At 42.6% G+C, this 17248-nt stretch overlaps 1 long non-coding RNA gene across 2 annotated transcripts; it reads right to left on the minus strand.

Annotated features, from left to right (window-relative positions):
* Nucleotides 1-1527: 1527 nt before the first annotated feature.
* LOC124862678 lies at nt 1528-17202 on the minus strand. 2 transcript variants are annotated; one of them, XR_007036980.1, is made up of 4 exons: nt 17071-17202; nt 10528-10594; nt 8133-8409; nt 1528-1888 (listed from the first exon to the last, which is right to left on the minus strand). It is a non-coding gene; the product is annotated as an uncharacterized LOC124862678 (long non-coding RNA). The 2 variants fall into 2 exon arrangements; XR_007036981.1 differs by lacking the exon at nt 1528-1888 and having other exon boundaries at nt 7635-8409.
* Between the last annotated feature and the right edge of the window lie 46 nt (nt 17203-17248).

Consider the following 17248-nt stretch of genomic DNA (forward strand, 5'->3'; position numbering starts at 1 on the left):
ATGGGCACTGTTATCAGCATCCAGGAGCCATGATTCTCTGCTAGTCCTGATGGGATCAGACTCAGATATGCTGCTAGAAATTAAATCTTCTGTACCAACCCATCCTTCGCTCACTGAGCAGCTTACCCAGAAATGCAGTGATATCAAAATGGTAGATGGAGAGCTGCTGCTGAAGAAAACTGGAAGCAAAGACTCTTACATGCAAGTGCAACTTACTATGTTTTCCACAGGTCTAAAGACTGCCACACTTGTGATCTGGACACCTAGTGAGCATGTTTCATTTTCAGTGCAATATGATGAAGCATTTGTAAAGGAAAAAGTACATCGCTTGAGAGCATTTTACTTCTCATGTTTCTTACCTCGACTTGTAGAAGACTATGCTGCAGGACGGTTTCAGCTAAATGAGAGATACTTGAAGTTAATGGCCAAGCTTTAATTCACATTTGCTCATGTGACAACTATAAATGGGACAGTCAGACATTAACATACAGGCAGAGTTTAGCCTCAGTCCTGTGAATGAAAGGAGACATTCAATATGAAATCTGCTTAGTATTTCACATCTAAAATGTTCAAAATTCAAACATATGCTGGGTAATTAATAACAAAATGACAGCATAAAATACTTCTGTATTTTTGCAGTCTTCCAAGACAACAAAATGTCAAGAATGTCATTTTGAGAAAATCATTTGTTGCCATTTGAAGAACCTGTCACATTGTGGTTGAATAAAAAAAAGAAATCCCTGTTCAGGTGATTGCGCTATATGTGCACTGTATCACAAGCTTTTAAAAAAAAAAACGTGTAGAAAAAAAAAAAAAAGGGAGACCTGGAAACTATTTACACTATATATCTGTACATCAAAATTATTGTGTATCACGGATGAGATCCTCTCTTAAATTTACTAGAGCAGCACATATCCTCAAATCTTGTCTATTTTAGAAGCCATGCTTATAGTTTGAGATAGTATTTTGAAAACTTTCAAATGTCTGATTGCTCTTTCAACGTGAATTCTTACTTTTGCAATCCGACCCGTGTATGTTACCTATTCCTCAGTTAGCTGTCGATGTTTTTTTGTGAAAGAAGGAATTACTAATCTAACTTTTCTCTCAAAGAGCAAGCCTTTTATTGTAAAACTTCTATCTGCCATGACTTTGTCACCAGGTTTCAGGCACGTTAATATTTCAGAGTCCATTGTGATAAATTTGTCACTACATCAACCGCCATATGCCGCAGACACAAACATGATTAGTCCACATGGTGCAACAGCTACCAAATATTTGACTGTGTTGTGTGAATAATAGTGGCTGTATGAGTCCAGATTTTTGGGTTTCTGTAAAAGGCTCTCACTGCAATCTATAATGTATGTAGTATTCGGAATGTTCTTCTTGAAGGCTGCAGGCATAGTTGCTTGAATAGCTCCTCTTGGCAGCCATGGAATTTATGGTTGGAAATGTTCCTCCAGTCTGTCTAACCAGTATGAAATGATCTTGCAAGCCATGCTATGTGATATATGAAACTGGCGGCTTAGGTCACCTATTACACAATTACTCTTTAATTTCATAAGTGTCATAAGGACTTGATCTCGTACAGGCATTGTAAATTCATTGTTTTCATATCCTTCCAGGGTTGACACAAGACTGTTAAATGTTTCTAAGGCTATACCAGTGCACAGCAAAGTGTCTGCGTCATTTTGAAGAATAAAATATGCAACTTCGTCACAATGAGTCATCTTGTCCTGGAGATCTTTACTGCAAGAAGTGTTGCTGTATTTATGATCTTGTTGCGAAGGGTCCTCCCACTGTGTGTGGACTGAGTGCAGATGTGGCTCAGGAGGTTGTGTGGAGATGCTGGCCTGGTCTGGGATGACTGAAGGTGAATCCACAGTGCGCGCTGGATAACACAAACATACAATCAAATGTACACTCATGTAAGCTCGGTTAGCATAACAGAAACTGTAAAGTGTCAATTAGCTTATTACATGTTATGAAAAGCTATTCTGGGACTGTTAAATGAACCCATATACACTTCTGCCAGCATGCGACTGGTGTTAATTACTAACCATTTTGTCTTTAAAAATTACACTTGGCTGCTAATTAAATATTTGATTTCCCTTCGGGATAAATACAGTATTTTTGAATTGAACTGAATTAAAAACATACTAACATCCAGACTGATGAAAATGTGAAAACGAGGACAAACCACATTTACAATTTCATTCACCGGGAACAAATTTGGCTGTTTTGTTGATGTTGCTGGAAGCTGTCTGGCTCACAGAGGTCCGGATGAGCTGCCTTCTTTTCTTTGGTGGAGGTAGGTCATAGCCCAATTAAAGCTCCAGGTCGGGCTGTAGCTCTGTGTGCTTTTTATCAATAAAATAAAAGGAGCAAACATAAACTCTCTTCGGGGGGGTATTTGAGTTTTAAAACTGCCAGCCACGCTCATTTCCAATCCTCCTTCCTCGGCATCGAGTACGCACTGTACTCGATGCCGAGGAAGGAGGATTGGGTTAGGGTATGGCGATAGGCACGGACAGGCCTTTCGAAGTTGTTGATGTTGAAGACAAAATGTTTCTAACTCATTTTTCAGTTTTCTTGAGTTGTGACAGCCAACAACAGCACAAGTTGAACCCAAACTCATATACAAACTGGTTAAGCCGCCCGTTACAGCACAAATTAACAGAATTTGTCGTTAATTCTAGTGGTTCTACCTTTGGGTACCCTGAGGTATAAAACCGGACAGCGGAAGTAGCGGTGTGTCATGACAGCCTACGTACGCTCTTACAGAAACTTGTGGATAGAAGACATTAGGAAATTACTTTGAATCTTTACAATCAAAAGCTTAAACAAGTGAATTCAGTGAGATTTTTAGGTGTCATCTTTGATGAAAAATTTACTTGGAAACAGCAAATAGAATCTGTTCAAAATAAGGAAGCTTGATAGAGAACAAACACAGGAGTTGAGAATATGTTGTGGAGCTTTTAGATCATCTTCTTTAGCTGCTTTACAAGTTGAGACTGGTAAACTTCCTTTAAGGGTTAGGGTTAGGGTTAGGGGTTGAAGAATGAAGCAAATGTATATATACTGGATAAACCTTCAGGGACATAAATATGGTCATCCAACAAAGGCTGTACTGCAGGACTGTTGGGAACATAATAAATCTAACTACAATAGCTTCGAATGGATTGGGAATATGAAAGCTCAAAATTTAGGTCTGACACAGTTTCAGTATAGTTTTATTGTTCCACAATCACCAATTCTACCATGGTTATTTATCACACCAGTAGTTGACCTGCAAATAGGAAAAATACTTAAAAAGGAAAGAACCCAGAATGGGTTATAGTTAAAGAATATTTTGAAAAGTTTAAAGAAGACCTTGTAATATATACAGATGGGTCTAAAGATCCAAATAGTGGTAAAACAGGGGCAGCTGTGTATATCCCGCATTATAAAGTCATGATTTAAAGAAGAACAACAGACAATTTAGCACTTTATTCAGTTGAATTAATTGCTATTATATTAACTTCTAAATGGTTGCTTTCTGATAATGTTAAGGAGGTAAATAGATCTATAGTTGTATCAGATGGTCAAGCTGCAATTTTAGGTATAGAGTCTGGAAAATCTTGTAGATTAGATTTATTGTTTAATATATATCACTTATTGGTCCAGTTACATAATAGAAACTGATCTGTTAGATTTGTCTGGATATCTGTTCATGTAGGAATCAAAGGAAATGAAGAAGTAGATTTGTTAGCTAAGCAGGCTTTAAAATTAGATATTATTAACTTAAATATTCCTCTGAGCAAAGAAGAGGGAAAATCTATTATTCAAAGCAAAATCATTAAAATGTGGCAGGAGCAATGGGATAATCATGATAATGGCAGGCATTTATATAATATTCAAAAGACTGTGGGGGGTAATAGAAGTAGGGATGGAAGTCGAAAAGAAGTGATTATATCACGTCAGAATTGGTCATACAGGTCTTAATAGTTCTCTTTTTCGGAAAGGGAAACATGAAACAGGGACTTGTATTTATCGTAATTAGATGGAAACAGTGGAGCATGTTTTCTTAGAATGTAGCAAATATTCAGAAGAACGTCAGCATTTAAAGTCGGTTTTAAACAGAGAGGGAAATGCACTTTCTTTAATTAATATTTTAGGAGAGGAATCAAAATCTGTTAGAAATCAATTAAATTATTAAAAAATATTAGGATGTTTAGTCGATTTTAAAGTATGAACATATATGTATATGTACTTACATATTCATTCACATACAATTTGTGTGTGTGTATGGGTATGCACACTCATCATTAATGTGAGTGAATTAAGTTCCCTCTGACTAGCAATGACATCCGCACTCCAGTCCGGTAGATGGCGGTAAATGCACCTAAGTTGGTTTGTCATCCGGCAATAAAAACAGAAGAAGAACAACAACAACAACAACAAAAACAACAACAACTCCACAAGGCGTTTTGTGCAAAAAGGTGGAATATGGCTCCGTCAAGTAATTCAGCTCCTGCGCCTGTGCCGAAAAAAATGCATTTTAAAATGTATCAAAATAATTTATGTTTTACTAAACTTTATGTGTGTGAATACAACTGAATTTTGTTCTGTATTCAACAAGTCATGAAACTACATATTTTAACAGCCGAATGTGTCGTGCAATTAGTTTTGAGTGTGAAAGATCTGCATTTAAAAGTGTACTTCATTCGTTCGTTCGTCGTCTTCCGCTTATCCAGGACCGGGTCGCGGGGGCAGCAGACTCAGCAGAGACGCCCAGACGTCCCTCTCTCCAGACACCTCCTCCAGCTCCTCCAGGGGGAGCCCAAGGCGTTCCCAGGCCAGCCGAGAGACATAGTCCCTCCAGCGTGTCCTGGGCCGTCCCCTGGGCCTCCTCCCGGTGGGACGTGCCTGGAACACCTCCCGAGGAAGGCGTCCAGGAGGCATCCGGTATAGATGCCCGAGCCACCTCAACTGGCTCCTCTCAATGTGGAGGAGCAGCGGCTCTACTCCGAGCTCCTCCCGGATGGCCGAGCTCCTCACCCTATCTCTAAGGGAGTGCCCGGCCACCCTACGGAGGAAGCTCATTTCAGCCGCTTGTATCCGTGATCTCGTTCTTTCGGTCATGACCCAAAGTTCATGGCCATAGGTGAGGGTAGGAACGTAGACCGACCAGTAAATTGAGAGCTTTGCTTTTCGGCTCAGCTCTCTCTTCACCACAATGGACCGGCACAGCGCCCCCATTACTGTGGCAGCTGCACCGATCCGTCTGTCGATCTCCCGCTCCATTCTTCCCTCACTCGTGAACAAGACCCCGAGATACTTAAACTCCTCCACTTGAGGCAGGAACTCCCCTCCAACCTGAAGAGGACAAGCCACCCTTTTCCGGTCGAGTACCATGGCCTCGGACTTGGAGGAGCTGATCCTCATCCCAGCCGCTTCACACTCGGCTGCGAACCGCCACAGCGCATGCTGTAGGTCTTGGCTAGAGGGGGCCAGCAGGACCAAGTAATCTGCAAAAAGAAGAGACGAAATCCACTGGTCCCCAAACCAGACCCCCTCCGGCCCTTGGCTGCATCTAGAAATCCTGTCCATAAAAGTTATGAACAGGACCGGCGACAAAGGGCAGCCCTGCCGGAGTCCAACATGCACTGGGAACAGGTCCGACTTAGTGCCGGCAATGCGGACCAAACTCCTGCTCCGCTCGTACAGGGACCGGCTGGCCCCTAATAAAGGGCCCCTGATTCCATACTCCTGGAGCACCCCCCACAGGGCATCACGAGGGACAGAGTCGAATGCCTTCTCCAGGTCCACAAAACACATGTGAACCGGTTGGGCAAACTCCCATGAACCCTCGAGCACCCTGTAGAGGGTATAGAGCTGGTCCAGTGTTCCACGGCTGGGACGAAAACCACACTGTTCCTCCTGAAGCCGAGGTTCGACTATCGGTCGGACTCTCCTCTCCAATACCCTGGCGTAGGCCTTACCAGGGAGGCTGAGGAGTGTGATCCCCCTGTAGTTGGAACACACCCTCCGGTCTCCCTTCTTATAAAGGGGGACCACCACCCCAGTCTGCCAGTCCAGAGGCACTGTCCCCGACCGCCACGCAATGTTGAAGAGGCGTGTCAACCATGACAGCCCTACAACATCCAGAGACTTGAGGTACTCAGGGCGGATCTCATCCACCCCCGAAGCCTTGCCACCGCGGAGCTTTTTAACCACCTCGGTGACTTCAGCCTGGGTGATGAAAGAGTCCAACCCCGAGTCCCCAGCCTCTGTTTCCACCACGGAATGCGTGATGGCAGGATTGAGGAGATCCTCGAAGTACTCCTTCCACCGCCCGATAATGTCCTCAGTCGAGGTTAGCAGTCTCCCGCCCCCACTATAAACAGTGTTGGCAAAGCACTGCTTCCACCTCCTGAGGCGCCGGACGGTTTGCCAGAATCGCTTCGAGGCCAACCGGTAGTCCTTCTCCATGGCCTCACCGAACTCTTCCCAGGCCCGAGTTTTTGCCTCTGCCACAGCCCGGGCCGCAGCACGCTTGGCCTCACGGTACCCGTCAGCCGCCTCAGGAGTCCCACAAGCCAACCACAGCCGATAGGACTCCTTCTTCAGCTTAACAGCATCCCTTACTGCCGGTGTCCACCACCGGGTTCTGGGATTGCCGCCACGACAGGCACCGCAGACCTTACGGCTGCAGCGATGGGCAGCAGCATCGACAATAGATGCAGAGAACATGGTCCACTCGGACTCTATGTCTCCAACATCCCCCGGGATCTGGTCGAAGCTCTCCCAGAGGTGGGAGTTGAATACATCCCTGGCCGAGGGCTCCGCCAGGCGTTCCCAGCAGACCCTCACTATGCGCTTGGGCCTGCCGAGTCTGTCCGGCTTTCTCCTCCTCCAGCGGATCCAACTCACCACCAGGTGATGATCAGTGGACAGCTCAGCCCCTTTCTTCACCCGAGTGTCCAAAACATGCGGCCGAAGGTCTGATGATACGACAACAAAGTCGATCATCGACCTCCTGCCTAGGGTGTCCTGGTGCCAAGTGCACTGATGGACACCCTTATGTTTGAACATGGTGTTCGTTATGGACAATCCGTGACTAGCACAGAAGTCCAATAACAAAACACCACTCGGATTCAGATCGGGGAGGCCATTCCTCCCGATCACGCCTCTCCAGGTGTCACTGTCGTTCCCCACGTGGGCGTTGAAGTCCCCCAGCAGAATAATGGAGTCCCCGGGAGGGGCACTATCCAGCACCCCCGACAGGGACGCCAAGAAGGCAGGGTACTCTGCACTACCACTCGGCCCGTAGGCTGAAATGATAGTCAGAGACCTCTCCCCAACCCGAAAGCGCAGGGATACAACCCTCTCATCCACTGGGGTAAACCCAAACACGAGACGGCTGAGCTGGGGGGCAACAAGCAAACCCACACCAGCCCGCCGCCTCTCCCCGTGGGCCACTCCAGAGTAGAAGAGAGTCCAACCCCTCTCAAGGAGATGGGTTCCAGAGCCCACGCTGTGCGTGGAGGCGAGCCCGACTATTTCTAGTCGATATCTCTCGACCTCCCGCACAAGCTCAGACTCCTTCCCCCCCAGCGAGGTGACATTCCACGTCCCTAGAGCCAGCCTAAGCATCCGGGGATCGGGCCGTTGAGGTCTCCACCTTCGTCCGCCACCCAATCCTCTTTGCACCGGTCCCTCACGGTTCCCCCTGCAGGTGGTGGGCCCACTGGGGGAAAAGTGTACTGCCACATTAAAATGCATACGGTAGTTATTTTTACTTATAATAATTGTACTTTTTTTTTCTTTTACAGGGACGGATGAAATTACTTTTAATTTAATCCAATTTAGATCTGAAAATGACCATCTGTTTACTGGACACAGGAATGCCTCCACCCAAGGCTATAAGTTTATAGATGTAAACAATAGAAACATAATACGTAAGTATAAAGCAATAAGTGTTAAGTATATATATGTCTCATGCAGTGAAATAATAAAAACAATGGGATTGGAGGGAAAAGTGACACCGCAACAATGCAAAACAAATTGGGAAAATCTTAAAAAGAAGTACAAGGTAAGTTGCTTGATAATTTAAAGTGCCTCTGTGATTGTGTAGTATATGAATGTATTACTATGTTAAGGACTTGTCACTTCCAAAAACTGGGTCAGGGACAGACGAGGGAGAAGTGACTGCAGCAACATGGATATTTTATGCAGCCATGCATGAAGTTATAGGCCAGAAGCCATCAGTAAATCCAGTCAGCCTATACTCTTCAGGGCCAAGCAGTGTAGTGGTCAGCCCCAGCCAGACGGAAGATGATAAGGAGGAGGAGCACACAGCCACTCTGTCAGCAGTAGGATCAGTGAACTCAGAGATCAGCTCACCAGAAAGTTCAGCAAGTCCCCCTCCTAAAAGGAAGAGAAAGAGTGATAAGAGTGCAGTAGAGGGCCGTAGGGAATGGTGTGAAAACCTGGAGAGGAGGCAAAAAGAGATTGATGACCGGGACAGAGCCTGGCTGGACCATTCACAGGGACAAATGGATAAAATGCTAGATCTGTTTGGGAGACTTGTTGATCACCTAACCAAGTAAAAACTGTGTTGTCTAAATAGTAAGCAGACGGTTTAGTTTTATTTTATCTTTGTTGAATGTGTTCGATATATTTGCACTTTAAAATGTCTTGCAAGTTAAAATGTTCTTTTAAAAAAGAAAGCAGCAAGTGAAAGTGTATTTGTTCTTTGTTTTCTCTGAAAGTGTCTGTTTCCGAAAAAGCCACCAACCATTTATGCTTCCTGTCTGCTCTGTTGATGTTTTACTCCACAGCAACTGTGGATGAATTTGTGATAAATACAATGAACAAATATTTATGAAAAATATCAAATGTCTTTACTATTGTAAACGCATTTTCGGTAACAAAAACAGTGTCACAACAAGGTGCTGTCATTGTTGAAAGGTGTTGGATGGGTGCGAAAACATATCATTCATGTAAAAACTTTGTGCTGTAGTGCAGCTGCACTCCGCTTTGTATCATGCTCTGGTATGCAGCCCTCCCTATCATCGTTATCTATTTCAGCCTCACACACACACACACGCACACACACACTAGGCTGAATCGCATCCCGTGGGAACCAGCCTCTTTTCAGCCTCACACACACACACACACCCTGTCTGAACTGTCTGTTGAACTGTGCATATAAATAAAGTGGTAGGGTGTCAAAACTTTGTAGTCTGCACTGCAAAGTGAGCTACCCTTGCTGCAAGTAAAACTGACTGTATCGTTCTTGCCTCTGAGTTGACTTAATAATACCTAACAAAAGGCACACAATATATATGTAAAAACATAGACATACAATATTTCAGTTAAGTATATGCTTTAACATTACTATCCATGCATTTTTAATTTGTGGTAAAAAAAAATTATGCATTTTTATTATTGTATCTTCAATATTTACAAAAACAACATTAACCAATTCAAATCATAAACATGTTAACAAGAAAAATCAGAACAAGAGACTGACTAAATGTAATCATGTTCACAAAGATGTGCCTCTAAAGCAAGTGGTGCAGAAATCTGGGCAGAGAGTCTTGCTCTCAACATGTTGCCACTTGCTTCCTGTCCTGCATCTCCTGGAGGTAGCGGTGGTGGTGGGTGTTGCTCATCAACATCTTCTGGCTCGAGGACATCACCATGGGTCAGGCAGACATTGTATAAGAAAGCACATGCAGTGACTTCTTCAGTGCAAAATGTTATTTTCTAATGCTTTAAACATGGTTGTGTGCCAGCGAGCTTTCATCATGCCAAAAGCTCGTTCTATAACAGAACGTGCACGTGCATGGCAGTGGTTGAATCTTTCTTCAACCCGGCTCTGAAGTGGCTGTTTGTAAGGGGTGATGATGGCTATGGGCCACTGAATGCAGGATGTCTGCCATCACCCAGAATAAAGTAGCCAGGTGGTGGGTATTCAGCATTCACATAGACAGGGCTGTTTTCAAGAACATGAGTGTCATGGACAGAGCCAGGAAACCGAATGAAAATGTTCAGAAATCGTGCGCTGGAGTCACAAATAGCTTGCAGGTGAATGGAGTAGAACTGCTTATAACTAAAGTAGTCGTCTTTGTTTTGATTTGGGGGCTTAATTCGAATAAGACAGCCGTCCACTGCACCAACAGCTTTGTGAAAAGCTTTGTGGCGGGCTAAACGTGCAAATCCCACCCCAATGTCCTCTAACTCCTCCTGTTTTGGATAACAGATGACTTTGTGTGCATTTTCCTTTATTGCTTGTGCAATTTGGTGCACAACCCGGCAGACTGTTGACTTTGGCACAGAGAATGCTCGGGCTGCAACTCTGTATGATATTCCATGTGCAAGCCAATACACAAAGACCAAAATCTCCAGTGGATACCCCCAGCCATGATCTTGATCTCTTTTCAGAACCATCATCAAACCATTCATTGAATCCCTTGTAAGGCGGAAGTCTGGTCTGAGATCTTGATGAACATCCAAATACACAGAGTTAGGGTGTCAAACCTTTGTAGTCTGCACTGCAAACTGGCATGGTGGAGTTCAGTCTGGTGTACCTCAGCAGTCCTTTAGCCTGAAATATATGAAAATAAAATATTAAATCAATACCTGTAATTAAAAATATATGGCTTAAATAAGTTAGTTGGGAGTATTTATCCACAATAAACCATCAAATCAGAATCAGAACTGCCTATACTTTCGACCACAAGCCAACAAGATATATATACAGGTCCTTCTCAAAATATTAGCATATTGTGATGAAGTTCATTATTTTCCATAATGTCATGATGAAAATTTAACATTCATATATTTAGGTTTAATGCACACTAACTGAAATATTTCAGGTCTTTTATTGTCTTAAATGGATGATTTTGGCATACAGCTCATGAAAACCCAAAATTCCTATCTCACAAAATTAGCATATATCATTAAAAGGGTCTCTAAACGAGCTATGAACCTAATCATCTGAATCAACGGGTTAACTCTAAACACCTGCAAAAGATTCCTGAGGCCTTTAAAACTCCCAGCCTGGTTCATCACTCAAAACCCCAATCATGGGTAAGACTGCCGACCTGACTGCTGTCCAGAAGGCCACTATTGACACCCTCAAGCAAGAGGGTAAGACACAGGAAGAAATTTCTGAACGAATAGGCTGTTCCCAGAGTGCTGTATCAAGGCACCTCAATGGGAAGTCTGTGGGAAGGAAAAAGTGTGGCAGAAAACGCTGCACAACGAGAAGAGGTGACCGGACCCTTAGGAAGATTGTGGAGAAGGGCCAATTCCAGACCTTGGGGGACCTGCGGAAGCAGTGGACTGAGTCTGGAGTGGAAACATCCAGAGCCACCGTGCACAGGCGTGTGCAGGAAATGGGCTACAGGTGCCGCATTCCCCAGGTCAAGCCACTTTTGAACCAGAAACAACAGCAGAAGCGCCTGACCTGGGCTACAGAGAAGCAGCACTGGACTGTTGCTCAGTGGTCCAAAGTACTTTTTTCGGATGAAAGCAAATTCTGCATGTCATTCGGAAATCAAGGTGCCAGACTCTGGAGGAAGACTGGGGAGAAGGAAATGCCAAAATGCCAGACGTCCAGTGTCAAGTACCCACAGTCAGTGATGGTCTGGGGTGCCGTGTCAGCTGCTGGTGTTGGTCCACTCTGTTTTATCAAGGGCAGGGTCAATGCAGCTAGCTATCAGGAGATTTTGGAGCACTTCATGCTTCCATCTGCTGAAAAGATTTATGGAGATGAAGATTTCATTTTTCAGCATGACCTGGCACCTGCTCACAGTGCCAAAACCACTGGTAAATGGTTTACTGACCATGGTATTACTATGCTCAATTGGCCTGCCAACTCTCCTGACCTGAACCCCATAGAGAATCTGTGGGATATTGTGAAGAGAACGTTGAGAGACTCAACACCCAACACTCTAGATGAGCTAAAGGCCGCTATCGAAGCATCCTGGGCCTCCAAAAGACCTCAGCAGTGCCACAGGCTGATTGCCTCCATGCCACGCCGCATTGAAGCAGTCATTTCTGCAAAAGGATTCCCGACCAAGTATTTAGTGCATAACTGTACATGATTATTTGAAGGTTGACGTTTTTTGTATTAAAAACACTTTTCTTTTATTGGTCGGATGAAATATGCAAATTTTGTGAGATAGGAAAATCATCCGTATTAAGACAATAAAAGACATGAAATATTTCAGTTAGTGTGCAATGAATCTAAAATATATGAATGTTAAATTTTCATCATGACATTATGGAAAATAATGAACTTCATCACAATATGCTAATATTTTGAGAAGGACCTGTATATATATCTATTTATCTATATATCTATTTATGTAGATATATCTATACATATATCTATATATAGATATATATATATCTAAATATATATAAATATATCTGTATATTATATCTGTATCTTTATATATAAATATATAGCAGTATATTTCTCTCTCGCTCTCTCTCTCTCTATATACAGGGGTTGGACAATGAAACAGAAACACCTGGTTTTAGACCACAATAATTTATTAGTATGGTGTAGGGCCTCCTTTTGCAGCCAATACAGCATCAATTCATCTTGGGAATGAAATATACAAGTCCTGCACAGTGGTCAGAGGGATTTTAAGCCATTCTTGCAGAATAGTGGCCAGGTCACTACGTGATACTGGTGGAGGAAAACGTTTCCTGACTCGCTCCGCCAAAACACCCCAAAGTGGCTCAATAATATTTAGATCTGGTGACTGGGCAGGCCATGGGAGATGTTCAACTTCACTTTCATGTTCATCAAATCAATCTTTCACCAGTCTTGCTGTGTGTATTGGTGCATTGTCATCCTGATACACGGCACCGCCTTTAGGATACAATGTTTGAACCATTGGATGCACATGGTCCTCAAGAATGGTTCGGTAGTCCTTGGCAGTGACGCGCCCATCTAGCACAAGTATTGGGCCAAGGGAATGCCATGATATGGCAGCCCAAACCATCAGTGATCCACCCCCATGCTTCCCTCTGGGCATGGTACGCTTCTTTGGGGCTTCTCCACACCGTAACTCTCTCGGATGTGGGGAAAACAGTAAAGGTGGACTCATCAGAGAACAATACATGTTTCACATTGTCCACAGCCCATGATTTGCGCCCCTTGCACCAATGAAACCGACGTTTGGCATTGGCATGAGTGACCAAAGGTTTGGCTATAGCAGCCCGGCCGTGTATATTGACCCTGTAGAGCTCCCGACGGACAGTTCTGGTGGAAACAGGAGAGTTGAGGTGCACATTTAATTCTGCCGTGGTTTGGGCAGCTTTGGTTTTATGTTTTTTGGATACAATCCGGGTTAGCACCCGAACATCCCTTTCGGACAGCTTCCTCTTGCATCCACAGTTAATCCTGTTGGATGTGGTTCGTCCTTCTTGGTGGTATGCTGACATTTCCCTGGATACCATGGCTCTTGATACATCACAAAGACTTGCTGTCTTGGTCACAGATGTGCCAGCAAGACGTGCACCAACAATTTGTCCTCTTGAACTCTGGTATGTCACCCATAATGTTGTGTGCATTTCAATATTTTGAGCAAAACTGTGCTCTTACCCTGCTAATTGAACCTTCACAATCTGCTCTTACTGGTGCAATGTGCAATCAATGAAGACTGGCTACCAGGCTGATCGAATTTGTGAGAAAGAGTCTGCTGTATAAACCTCCTTCGGTACCTGCGCTTTCTTCTCCTCAAAATAATTATTTGTTGTAGTTTTAAAATCATTTTTAGCAGCAAAAATGCAAAAACTGCGACGGCTCTCGCCATTTTTGATATCGTAGTTACCACGCAGAGGTGCAAGATGATGAAGTAACTCCTAGTGTCTCATTTCTGCAATTTTGGACGCTTGTAACCTGCGCACTCGAGCCATTACGTGCACTTTTACAAAGTGCACACTTCATAGAGGGGCGTAGGGTGTAGTGTGGGTATTGGGACAGGGCCATGCATCTGCAGTTATTGGTACCAATAACTTTGTTCTTCCTCTTTTTTTTTTTTTCTCTGTTACCCAGACCCGGTGAATCTGCGTAGTCATGTCATCGAGTAAGTTTAGCTAACTATTACTGCCAACCTGGCGCGTCGTTACACCTGGGCGTCCGGGGTTGAAGCCCTGGATGTTTTCTGAATAGCCCCGGACTTCTTGATAGAAGAAAAGTATTAAAAAGATGCAGCCACAAAATGGTATTTGGACTTCACATTTTCATTTAAAAACAATCAATTGTGTTCCATATAATCACCTCCCACTCCACCTAACCTGCTAATGAGTTAAAAGGAGAAGACAAAAAATACAACTATGCGCACAGGCAGAGACGGACTCCTTTCTGCATTCTGGTGAAGTCCATAATAGCAGTTCACTCCAGGCCTGTCAACCTGCCTCGTTCATTACCTGAAAAGTTACACTGAGCGCCTCGAACAGGGCTCATTTCAGAGCAACCGCGGAGCCAACTGGGGAGTGAGAGACTGATGCGTGTGTGCAGGAACAGGTGGAAGCAGAGCGGGATAACCCAGGAGAAGAAAGCGGTAAAACTTGAATGCTGATTTAGAATGGGCTAATTGTAAGTTACAGCTAATCACTGATTCACCCAGCAAGACATGAGGTGGAGGTTCACTCTAATGAGCATCACCAGGGTCATGATAAGGAATAGAGAGCAGAGGGACTTTCACCTGAGCTACAGGTAAAGTTACATGATCTGTCTGTGATAGAAAACAGTAGCAACATTCTCTGTGAGCTTCTAGCTGGATTTGCATCATGATGTGAAAATATCTGGTCATTTACTTCAGTCAAAATAAAAGCATTAAATCCTAACGTAGCTGAACACATTAAAAGTTCTTCAGATCAACACATTGCATCTCATTGCAGCAGCCAGTTCTACATGTAGACAGAAGAAAGTGTTGCTCAATAAACCAGGAAAATATCTCCTGGTGCCAGTGAGACATAGTAGAAAGTGCAAAAGTAAGCCTCAGTTCTCTCTTTCATATCTTCTGTGCTGATTCTACTTCTTCTTCTTTTTGAGATTTTTTGGCGGGTGGCATCAAACGTTTAGATGCATTATCGCCATCTACAATGCTAGAATGTGGGCCGAGTATCTAACCGAGCTATTTTATATTCTTTCAAATAATCCCGTTTGTCTTAAAAATCTTATAAATACTCTATCATTTCATGTTTAGCTAGTACTTTAATTTTTCTCTCCTCACCCTATATTTTTCACACTGAATTAGAACATGCTCTACTGTTTCCAAATCCATTCCGCAATCACATCTGCCTGTTGGATGTTTACCCAACATGTGTAATGTTTTATTTAATCTTGTATGTCCTAATCGTAATCTTGTTATCACTGCCTGTTCTTTCCGATATTCTCCAATTACTTCCATTTTAACTACAGATTTTTGTATTTGAAATAGATGTCGCCCTTTGGTTCCCTCCTCCCAAAGCCGCTGCCATTCTGATTTTACTTTGTTCTTAATAACAGATTGTATTTCAGATTCACTATATGCAATTTCCATAACTCTATCTTGACTTAAAGACTGTTTGGCTAAACAATCTGTAACTTCATTACCTTCTATTTCTTTATGAGGATGAATCCACATGAACTTAACTATTAAATGAAATTGTATAAGTCTAAATAAAATTTCATACATTTCATATACTAAATCTATACAGCTTTTGGATGAGAAACCCATAATCGACATCAAGGAGAACAGTGAATCTGAGCAGATAAGAACTCTTTCTATTCTGTTTTGTTCTACCCATTGTAACGCCTTCAGAATTGCAATCATTTCAACTGTAAAGACAGCTAAATGATTTGATGTTCTTTGTTTCAAAGATATGTTTAACTCAGGAATAAAATATGCAAATCCTGTTTTACCTGAATCTGAATCCTTAGAACCATCTGTATATTACCAGATGGTATCTGTATGTGTTCTCAATTCTATGATGTACTACATCTATCCAATTCCTCTTATCCTTATAAATCTGCATTTCTTTATGGATATCTAGATCAACATTAATGCTAGGAAACAACCAATAAGGTGTAACTGAATAGGGCACAGCTGTGCTAAATCTCTTCCCTTGTAATCCCATTTCCCTACCACATTTGTTTGCTGCTCAAGCAAAACAGTATATTTTTGCCTTTCCACTTTCCCAGCACGGCTGTAAAGTTTTAAATGCTGGATGTCTTTCTACCCTATGTCCTTGCAAATTTGCCCAATAATTCATCGTAACTTTTTTATATCTTAGATGCAAAGTTAGCTCTCCCATTTCCACCTGTACAGCCAAATTTGGAGAAGTTCTCATAGCCCCACAGCATAATCTCAGCGCTTGATTCTGAATAATGTCTAATTTATGTGTCATTGTTTTTGCAGCCTGTTTATATAATACAGATCCATAATCTAATATTGATCTTATCAGAGCGATATATATTGTTTTTAGAACAGTTTTATCAGCCCTCCAATCTGATCCTGTTAAGCACCTCATTATATTCACAATTTTCTTACAATTTCCCTCAATATATCTTATATGGTCACCCCATAGCAGTTTTTAATCAAATAATATTCCAAGAAATCTAAAGTTACTTACTTTTTCTATTTTTTCTTTATACATTTTTAAATCAATTTGTTCAACCTTCTTTCTACTAAATACAACTGTTTTAGTTTTATCTACTGAGAATTTTACCCCCCAAGTATAAGCCCAATTCTCAACAGATTTAATAGCATTTTGTATTTTTTCATACACTAATGTTACATTTTTTTCCCCTTCTCCATAAAGCCCCATTATCAGCGAATAATGATAGCATAATATCCTGATCAACACCGGAAAACATATTATTAACCATAATCGAAAATATGAATGGAGAGTCGTAGGAGAAAGTGAGTGGGGAAAAGTGATCTGTATGTCCTTGGGTACCCTAAGCCTATAGCAGCATAGCTGTAGAGATAGCATAGCATAACCGGCATATATGTGAAAAACAAAAAGGCAACTTTTGAGCCTCGTGTTAAAAGTAGACGCACAGCAGCTTACATCTGTTGAAGTCCTGTGATTTGCCAGTTTGTCTTCTTGATTTACCTTAAGAGACGACGTTCTTTAACAAACCACCTATTTCATGATTTTAAAAAACTGATGTTTTTTTTAAGATGTCAGAAAACACTTCTCATACATAAGTTTTACTTTGAAAATCTTCCACCGGATATTTTAGGTT

Source organism: Girardinichthys multiradiatus, chromosome X (assembly GCF_021462225.1).
Source record: "Girardinichthys multiradiatus isolate DD_20200921_A chromosome X, DD_fGirMul_XY1, whole genome shotgun sequence".
Lineage (NCBI taxonomy): Eukaryota > Metazoa > Chordata > Actinopteri > Cyprinodontiformes > Goodeidae > Girardinichthys > Girardinichthys multiradiatus.